The sequence below is a fragment of the Triticum dicoccoides genome, chromosome 5B, assembly GCF_002162155.2.
Source record: "Triticum dicoccoides isolate Atlit2015 ecotype Zavitan chromosome 5B, WEW_v2.0, whole genome shotgun sequence".
Classification (NCBI taxonomy): domain Eukaryota; kingdom Viridiplantae; phylum Streptophyta; class Magnoliopsida; order Poales; family Poaceae; genus Triticum; species Triticum dicoccoides.
This window is the reverse complement of record NC_041389.1, coordinates 540,870,543-540,877,695: the sequence shown is the minus strand read 5'-3', so window position 1 is coordinate 540,877,695 and position 7,153 is coordinate 540,870,543. Positions and strand designations below refer to the sequence as shown.

The following is a 7,153-nucleotide window of genomic DNA, read 5'->3' as shown; positions in this document are numbered from 1 at the left end:
CGCCGTCTCCCCAATTCGCCATCGCCCCACTTCGCTGCCGTCTCCTGCCGGCGTGGACGCCCGCAACCTCACCGTCTCCCCCTGAGGCTGCCGTCATCCTCACCGCCGTCGCCCAAGGCCGCCCTCAGCCTCACCGCCGCCGCCTGAGGCCGCCCTCGGCGTCACCGTCGGCGCCCTCCACCTCACCGCCGCTCGAGCCCACCCAGGATCGCCGTTGCCCGTGCCTGAGCCCGCCCTCTCCGCCCCTGCCTCCGTCACCGAGCACCTCCCCGCCACCGTCTCTCCCCTCTCTGTAAGTCCCCCACCCCTCCCCTCGACTCCTCTCTCTCTGCATTTTAGAGAAAAAATTAGTAGAGCAAAAGTTTGTTTATAGAAAAATATTTAGTTTAGAGCAAAGGATGTTAAGTAGTAGATGTTAGAGCAAAAATTAGTTTAGAGCAAAAAATTTGGTTTACAACAAAAGTTAGTTAGGGTAGTAGGGTTTAATTAGGGTAGATGCTGCTTGTATAGTATATAGTGATACTAGTAGATGTTATTTAGGTTAGGGCAATAGTGGTACTAGTAGATGTTAATTAGATATTTTTCAGTTAGGGCACTAGAGTTTTGTTAGGTTAATTAGGTTAGTAGTGCTGCTAGTAGTAGTGGTACAGTAGGTTAATTAGGTGATGTTAAATGAATAACCTAAATGAATGAAATTAGTAGTTAACTGGATTTTTTTCCCGTTCATCATTATAGAGCACTAAAGTTAACTAAATTTTGTTCTATTAGTAGTTAAATGCATTTTCTTCTACACTTTGTTTTTGAATTAGCCTATGAAATTTGGACATGTGGTTGCTCGTGTATATTTGGACATGTGTTGCGGTGTCGAAGAGGGATATTTGAACACTGTTTCCAGGGAATGATGCTGAGTGGCCTATGTTTTGCCGGAATATTGATTCATTTTTGTTCCGGCAAATTTCAGGTTCTCGATTTGTCCACTTTTTAGCAAAGGTCATGCCGAAATTTTCCGTGAATTTCGGCATGACTTGCGCTGCAAACTAGGACATATCGAGTGCCCAGGATTTGCCGCACCAGGAAGGAGTCAACATTCCTGCAAAACAATAGGCCTTTTTTATGTCATTGTTCATTTTATTAGGTCTAGAATTAATTGACTAGATTTAATTATAGGAAACATGGCTAGCAACGATGAATGACAGGGTTCTGGTGATTGCGACGACGTCTACCGGCACTACACCACGACACCACACTACCGACATGCATCTGTTGGCATAAGTACACAAGGCCGACACTCTTTTTGTCTCAAACTATACCGACACACCGACTATCAGCGTTATGCAGGCTTTTTGACACATTATCTGTCGGGAATGACTCAATGACCAGCAGCGTAAAATGTGTCGGCATATACCACCTATACCGATACATTATGTGTCGGCAGTTCGGCTGGACAGAAAGAGTGTCGGCGTTTCTTAGACGTGGCCCACCAATTTCTATCATCGCGCCCACACCAAAAATACAAGCGGCAAGAGCCCCGTGCGGGCTTGGCCCAAAATCCTGATATTTTGTAAGTCTCACCCCAATGACCCAAACCCACCGTCCACCTCTCACGCCACACACAAACCTAACCAAAATCCCCACCTAGACCTAGCCGCCGCCGCCACCAGCCACCACCACCGTCCTCGTCGCCGGTTCGGTCATGCCCCTGCCCCTCCCACCCCCGGCGGCGCCTCCTGACGCCCCCGTCCAGCTGCACCTTCCCGCCGTCTGCAGTCTGAGGTGTCGCCCACTGGTTCCCTTGCGTCGCCCCTAACATGTGGTTGATTTGCTCACGCCGCCGATCTGCCTCGCGCCACCACCTCCCCAGACTACGACCTGCCTCGCGCCGCCACCTCCCAAGACTACCTGCCTCGCGCCGCGACGGCCTCTGGCCCCGACCCGCGTCCTGCTGCCACGGCCTCCGAGGGGACTTACTGCCCGACCTGAGGAGCCGCCCCATAGGCTACAGTGGAGAGACTCTCCGCTGTCCCTCTTCCACCACCGGGAACGTCTCCACCCTCTCTGTACTACCCTGTTTCCAGATTTGGCTGCTGCAGGCAAGATTTATTTCATTTTTCCATCCAAAAGTGTGATTGCCCATTAGATCTATCTAGGTTGAGCAAGTTTATGTCTAAGCTGTCTTATTTATTCACAGATTTTGTCTGCTTGCTTCAAAGCATAAATGTGGCTTTTGCTTGCTGATAATTTCAGTTATGGTGTGGTTGCCTGTTACTCAAGATGATCTCATATCATATCATCAATTTCAGGAACCTTATCTCAGCTGTCATTGATTTCAGAACAGATTGTTGGCATTGTAGCTTCAAGGGCATGTATGTTGCCTATCCTTTTGCCTACGGAGCTCACAAAACAAATGTGTCTATACATTTATTTAAGTGAAACAAAATGCTCCCATTTTTGGTCAATCGGTGGATCTGACTAATACATAATTACACATATATGTGTGAGATACGGACAGAAGGTGGACGGATGAGCCTGGGTACAACTAGGGGTGGACATTCAGTTTATATGGTTTTTAGTTTGGTTCGGTTTATTCAGGTTTTTTGAATTTTGGTTCGTGGATAAATGAGAACTGAAATAATCCTAACACAAATAAAAACTGAATCTTATTTACTAGAATTTATCGGTTAGGTTAACCCAGAAACCGAAGTCCATGTGCATCATCAATAGATGGAGCATGCCACGAGCAGCCTCGTAGCCAATTTTTATTTCCTCTGTAACATACTGTAGTAAAATTTTATGCATGGATCAATTTTTTTTAAGAATATGTACTGATCAATATTCTGATGCCTCTAAATCAAGATATACTAACGAAACTGAGCAGCTTTCATTTGATAACTATTGTATTGAAAATAGAACTGAATTAATTAAGCGGAGTGTGAGCCATATGTTAATTACTTTCCATTCCGATGCACTAGCAGTCTAGTGCTTGCATGAATCAAGGTCTATTTGCTGGAGGAGTACGATTTGCCTGTTTGGAGTTATTCACATGACTCATGGGCTGGGCGTACACCGTATGGGGCTTTGCTGCACTCGAGGGATAAAGTTGTCACATGTAGTATGGGTAATTCAGTAACATACCTATTACTCGATAGGGTAAAATATATTTTATTCATCTTCCTGTTCCAGTGTAAACTATGACCTGATACTAATGAATGGTTATTTCTATAGATCCAACCTTGCAGCAAGTCACGGTTGTCATCATCGCAGAGTTCATGTATTACTCTTGTCAACATCACCATGTTTATTGTACCACTCTTGCTTGTCCTCGTGAATGGAGACAAAAACCATACACACAAATGGCAATGCTGGAGCTGCACGACTCATGTGGAGGGCTTAAGGAAAAAAAAAGAGATTTTAGAAGGAGATTTGCAGTTAATGATCGAACGGTGTGCTTCCGAATCATATCGTTGTCTGAAAATTACATTGCTGTATACCTGTTCTTGCATATTGTTAAACAATGCAAGTTCTACACAACGTGTTCAAGTTTTTTCATCAATAGCTTTAAGTTTTATTTCTACTTTTGGATGATAGCAACACCCTTCATTCATTCTACATTAGAGTACATATGTTTTATTTTTGCTTTTGTTTTAATATATATATCTTTTTGCGTGGGTTAATATATATCTTTGTTTACTGAAGTGACCATAAGTGTGCAATAATTTTTTGTAGCAGTACTACAGTAGATGATCATGCCCAAGTTTTAAATGAGCATATGCTTTGAACTTGGCCTATAGATGAACTGAGAGCGTGTAGTAATTAAATGGACTATGGATGAACAGAGATGTCTTAGATACTTAACTAGAGTGCATATGTCACCTAGATGAAACATCTGCTTACATTAAAGAATTATTAGTTCCTAAATTCAGCTCAAGTGCTAATGTTCTGTTAGATCTCTAGTCCATTGACAAAATAGGAATTGCTTGCTCTTTTGCAGTTACTATAATTAGCAGAGTTGCATGGTCTGACAAAGTATATGTGGTGGTCAGTTGCTCATGGTTTTTTCTGCTTGTATTGCAGGAGAACCTAGAAGGCTTATACGTGACCAATACAGAACGACCTCTCCAGTAGTTGAAAACCATGTAAGGAGGTGCTTTCAAATTAAGTTTTTTGAGGACCGACTAGTGAGCATGAAAGAAAACAGTATTTTAATATCCTGCAAACTTATCCATCAACATAAATAGTTGATCATTCACATATGTTGACGTGTAGTCTTACATTGAATGTAGCTGTAGTAGTCAAAAATAACTTTACGCATTTCGGAAAATAAATAAATAACTTTATGACTTCCATACTAGAAAAAGAAGAACAGGTTATCATCGTTTGCAAAGCACTGATGAGTAGCAATCTAACTGATCAATTTTCACAATGACCTGTCGGTTCTTAATTGCTATAGTCCAGAGTTGTATGTTTGATTAAAACTCTAGCTAACTTTGAACGATGTAGATGCATACTCACCCTTGTTTGGCACTCTTCGTTTATCAGCATATGAAAACTCTAATGTAACATGCATACTCTCATGGATATGTACGCATGTGTTTGTAAGAACTTGTACGCGTGAGTTTGTAGGAAGTTGAATGCTGGTATGATGCTTTATTTTCTGCAGAGTTGGGCTATATGCTCATGGCTGCTTCCTGATAAATGTGCATGCAACTGGGTTTCTTCACTTCATTTAAATGATCAGTATGTTTTGGGCTTTGACCTATACGTATAACAACCCTACCAAGCTAGTTTGTTGTCCATCTTCTGTTTTTGGTTCTTTGGACTCAAGAGTGACTCAGAAGTTTGAACAAATGTACTATGATAATATTGCTCAAACATATGGTGCTTTTGCAGGGTCAAATGGCAGCAAGTAACAAGTCGAAAATATTATGGCTTTTGTAGATCCTCTATTTTCTTTAAATGGAAGTTGATGTCGGTTTGGTGATCGAAGACCTGGGCTCTTCCATAGTGATTTGTAGAGCGAACGAACACTTAGTCTCTTATGGACTTGGCCAATATTTTGTAACATGCCACAACATGTATGTTGACTTGAGTATTTCTTCATTAATTTTAGCAAGGAAAACTATTGAATCTTCTATATATGTTGAATAAATGTGTTGGTCAATGGCATCTTGCGATGAATAGAAGAGTGTAATTGTTGGTATATCTACTGCAAACTGAACATGAATTGAATTTTTTGAATTCATTTTAATGTTAATATATGATGCATTTGCATTTGTGCTGGAATGTATAACCCTGGCAGCAAATGTGTCGCCGAAAGTATTGGAGGTCGCAAAGACTGTCGGCATAGGATACTAATAGACAAACTGTTGGGGTAGAAATGGCCGTTGCACTATCTGTCGGTATAGCACACTGTCAGATGATCTGTCGGCATAGAACAGTCTGTCGCTAAAGAAATGCTTGTCGCTATAGCCCTCACCAACCCAGTCAAACTGTCCGTTGGCATACATTTATCTGTCGCTAAAGACCTTTCCTGGTAGGACTATAGGCGACAGACCTTTCTGTTGGTAAAGGTCTTTGCCAACACCAAATGTGTCGCCTTAGGTGACCTATGCCGACAGATTGTTTGACGCTGCTTTGAGTGTCGTGGTGTAGTGCGGGCGGCAAATGAATTTTTTAGCCTTACCGATGATCAACCGATGTTGTTGCTGGGCCCATCGGTCGCATCGGGGACTGAGACTGACACGCAGACCGGTGCTGAGACTGAGATCGGCGCTGAAACTCAGACCGGCATCGAGACCGGCGCTGAGACTGAGACCGGTGTTGCCTCGGAGCGGAGCCCGTGTAGAACCGAAAGCAAAGAGGCAACGGCTTCCTAACAAACTCAGGACTACTAGACTGGTGGTCACGGAGGTGGACGACGGCATTTTTGAGCCAAAGGCGCCCGAGGAAGCGGGTCGATGCTACGGCAATCAAATAGGCTGCATCGTACGGACAACCGCCACCATCAACGATGAGAAACTACAGAAGATAGAAAATATGAGGAGCTCCCTCCTAAAGAAGTTTCACCAGATATTCTTGTTCCCGGGCCGGAATGAGAAGGATTATGAAGATCCAGACGAGGACCCGGCAATGAAGAAGATAAACAAACACACCATGACCAAGTTTAGCGACGCGTTGGCCGCCTGAAAAACTCGAGTGAAAGCAAGGATCATCGACAAGAAGGAACCCTACTCCGAGATTGTAAAGGATAATCCGACAATCACAGAAGAGCAGTTTCAAATATTCAAGGAGGCTTGCGAGGCTGAAGCTGCCAAAAAAAAGTCTAAGTACATGAAAGGGGCTTCAAGAGAGGAACATTGGGAGCCACCACCTCGGAAGCTGTGGTTACGGCAGAAAGAGGTCCAAATGGGCCAAGGAGGATGCGGAAGCCGCGAGTCTGGGCATCCCAGACCCCTTGGTGGATTTCACCGTCCCGCAGGAGCGTGAGGTCCTGAGGGCCCGGCACCGTTGGGACCCAGTGAAGAAGGTTTACGAGATGATACGTCTCCAACGTATCTATAATTTTTGATTGCTCCATGCTACTTTATCTACTGTTTTAGGCAATATTGGGCTTTATTATCCACTTTTATATTATTTTTGGGACCAACCTATTAACCGGAGGCCCAGCCTAGATTTGCTGTTTAATGCCTATTTCAGTGTTTCGAGGAAAAGGAATATTAGACGGAGTCAAAACGGAACGAAATCAACTGGAGAAGTTAATTTTGGAAGGAAACCAACCTGATGGGCTTGGAGTGCACGTCAGGGGAGTCCCGGGCTGCCCACGAGGGTGGGGGGCGCCCCCCTGGGCGCGCCCCCTACCTCGTGAGCACCCCGGAGGTCCACCGACGTACCCCCAGCACCCATATATACCTACGTACCCTAAAACTTCCAGAACAGAAGATAGATCGGGAGTTCCGCCGCCGCAAGCTTCTGTAGCCACCAAAAACCTCTCGAGAGCCCGTTCCGGCACCCTGCCGGAGGGGGATCCCATCACCAGTGGCCATCTTCATCATCCCGGCGCTATCCATGACGAGGAGGGAGTAGTTCACCCTCGGGGCTGAGGGTATGTACCAGTAGCTATGTGTTTGATCTCTCTCTCTCTCTCTCTCGTGTTCTC

General features: G+C 44.5%; 1 long non-coding RNA gene across 3 annotated transcripts; it reads left to right on the top strand.

Annotated features, from left to right (window-relative positions):
- The first annotated feature begins 1,549 nt into the window (after positions 1–1,549).
- On the top strand, positions 1,550–5,175 carry LOC119311446. 3 transcript variants are annotated; one of them, XR_005151066.1, is made up of 5 exons: positions 1,550–2,363; positions 2,973–3,115; positions 3,223–3,440; positions 4,072–4,133; positions 4,888–5,175. It is a non-coding gene; the product is annotated as an uncharacterized LOC119311446 (long non-coding RNA). The 3 variants fall into 3 exon arrangements; XR_005151067.1 differs by having other exon boundaries at positions 2,973–3,147; XR_005151068.1 differs by lacking the exon at positions 2,973–3,115.
- The last annotated feature ends 1,978 nt before the right edge of the window (positions 5,176–7,153 follow it).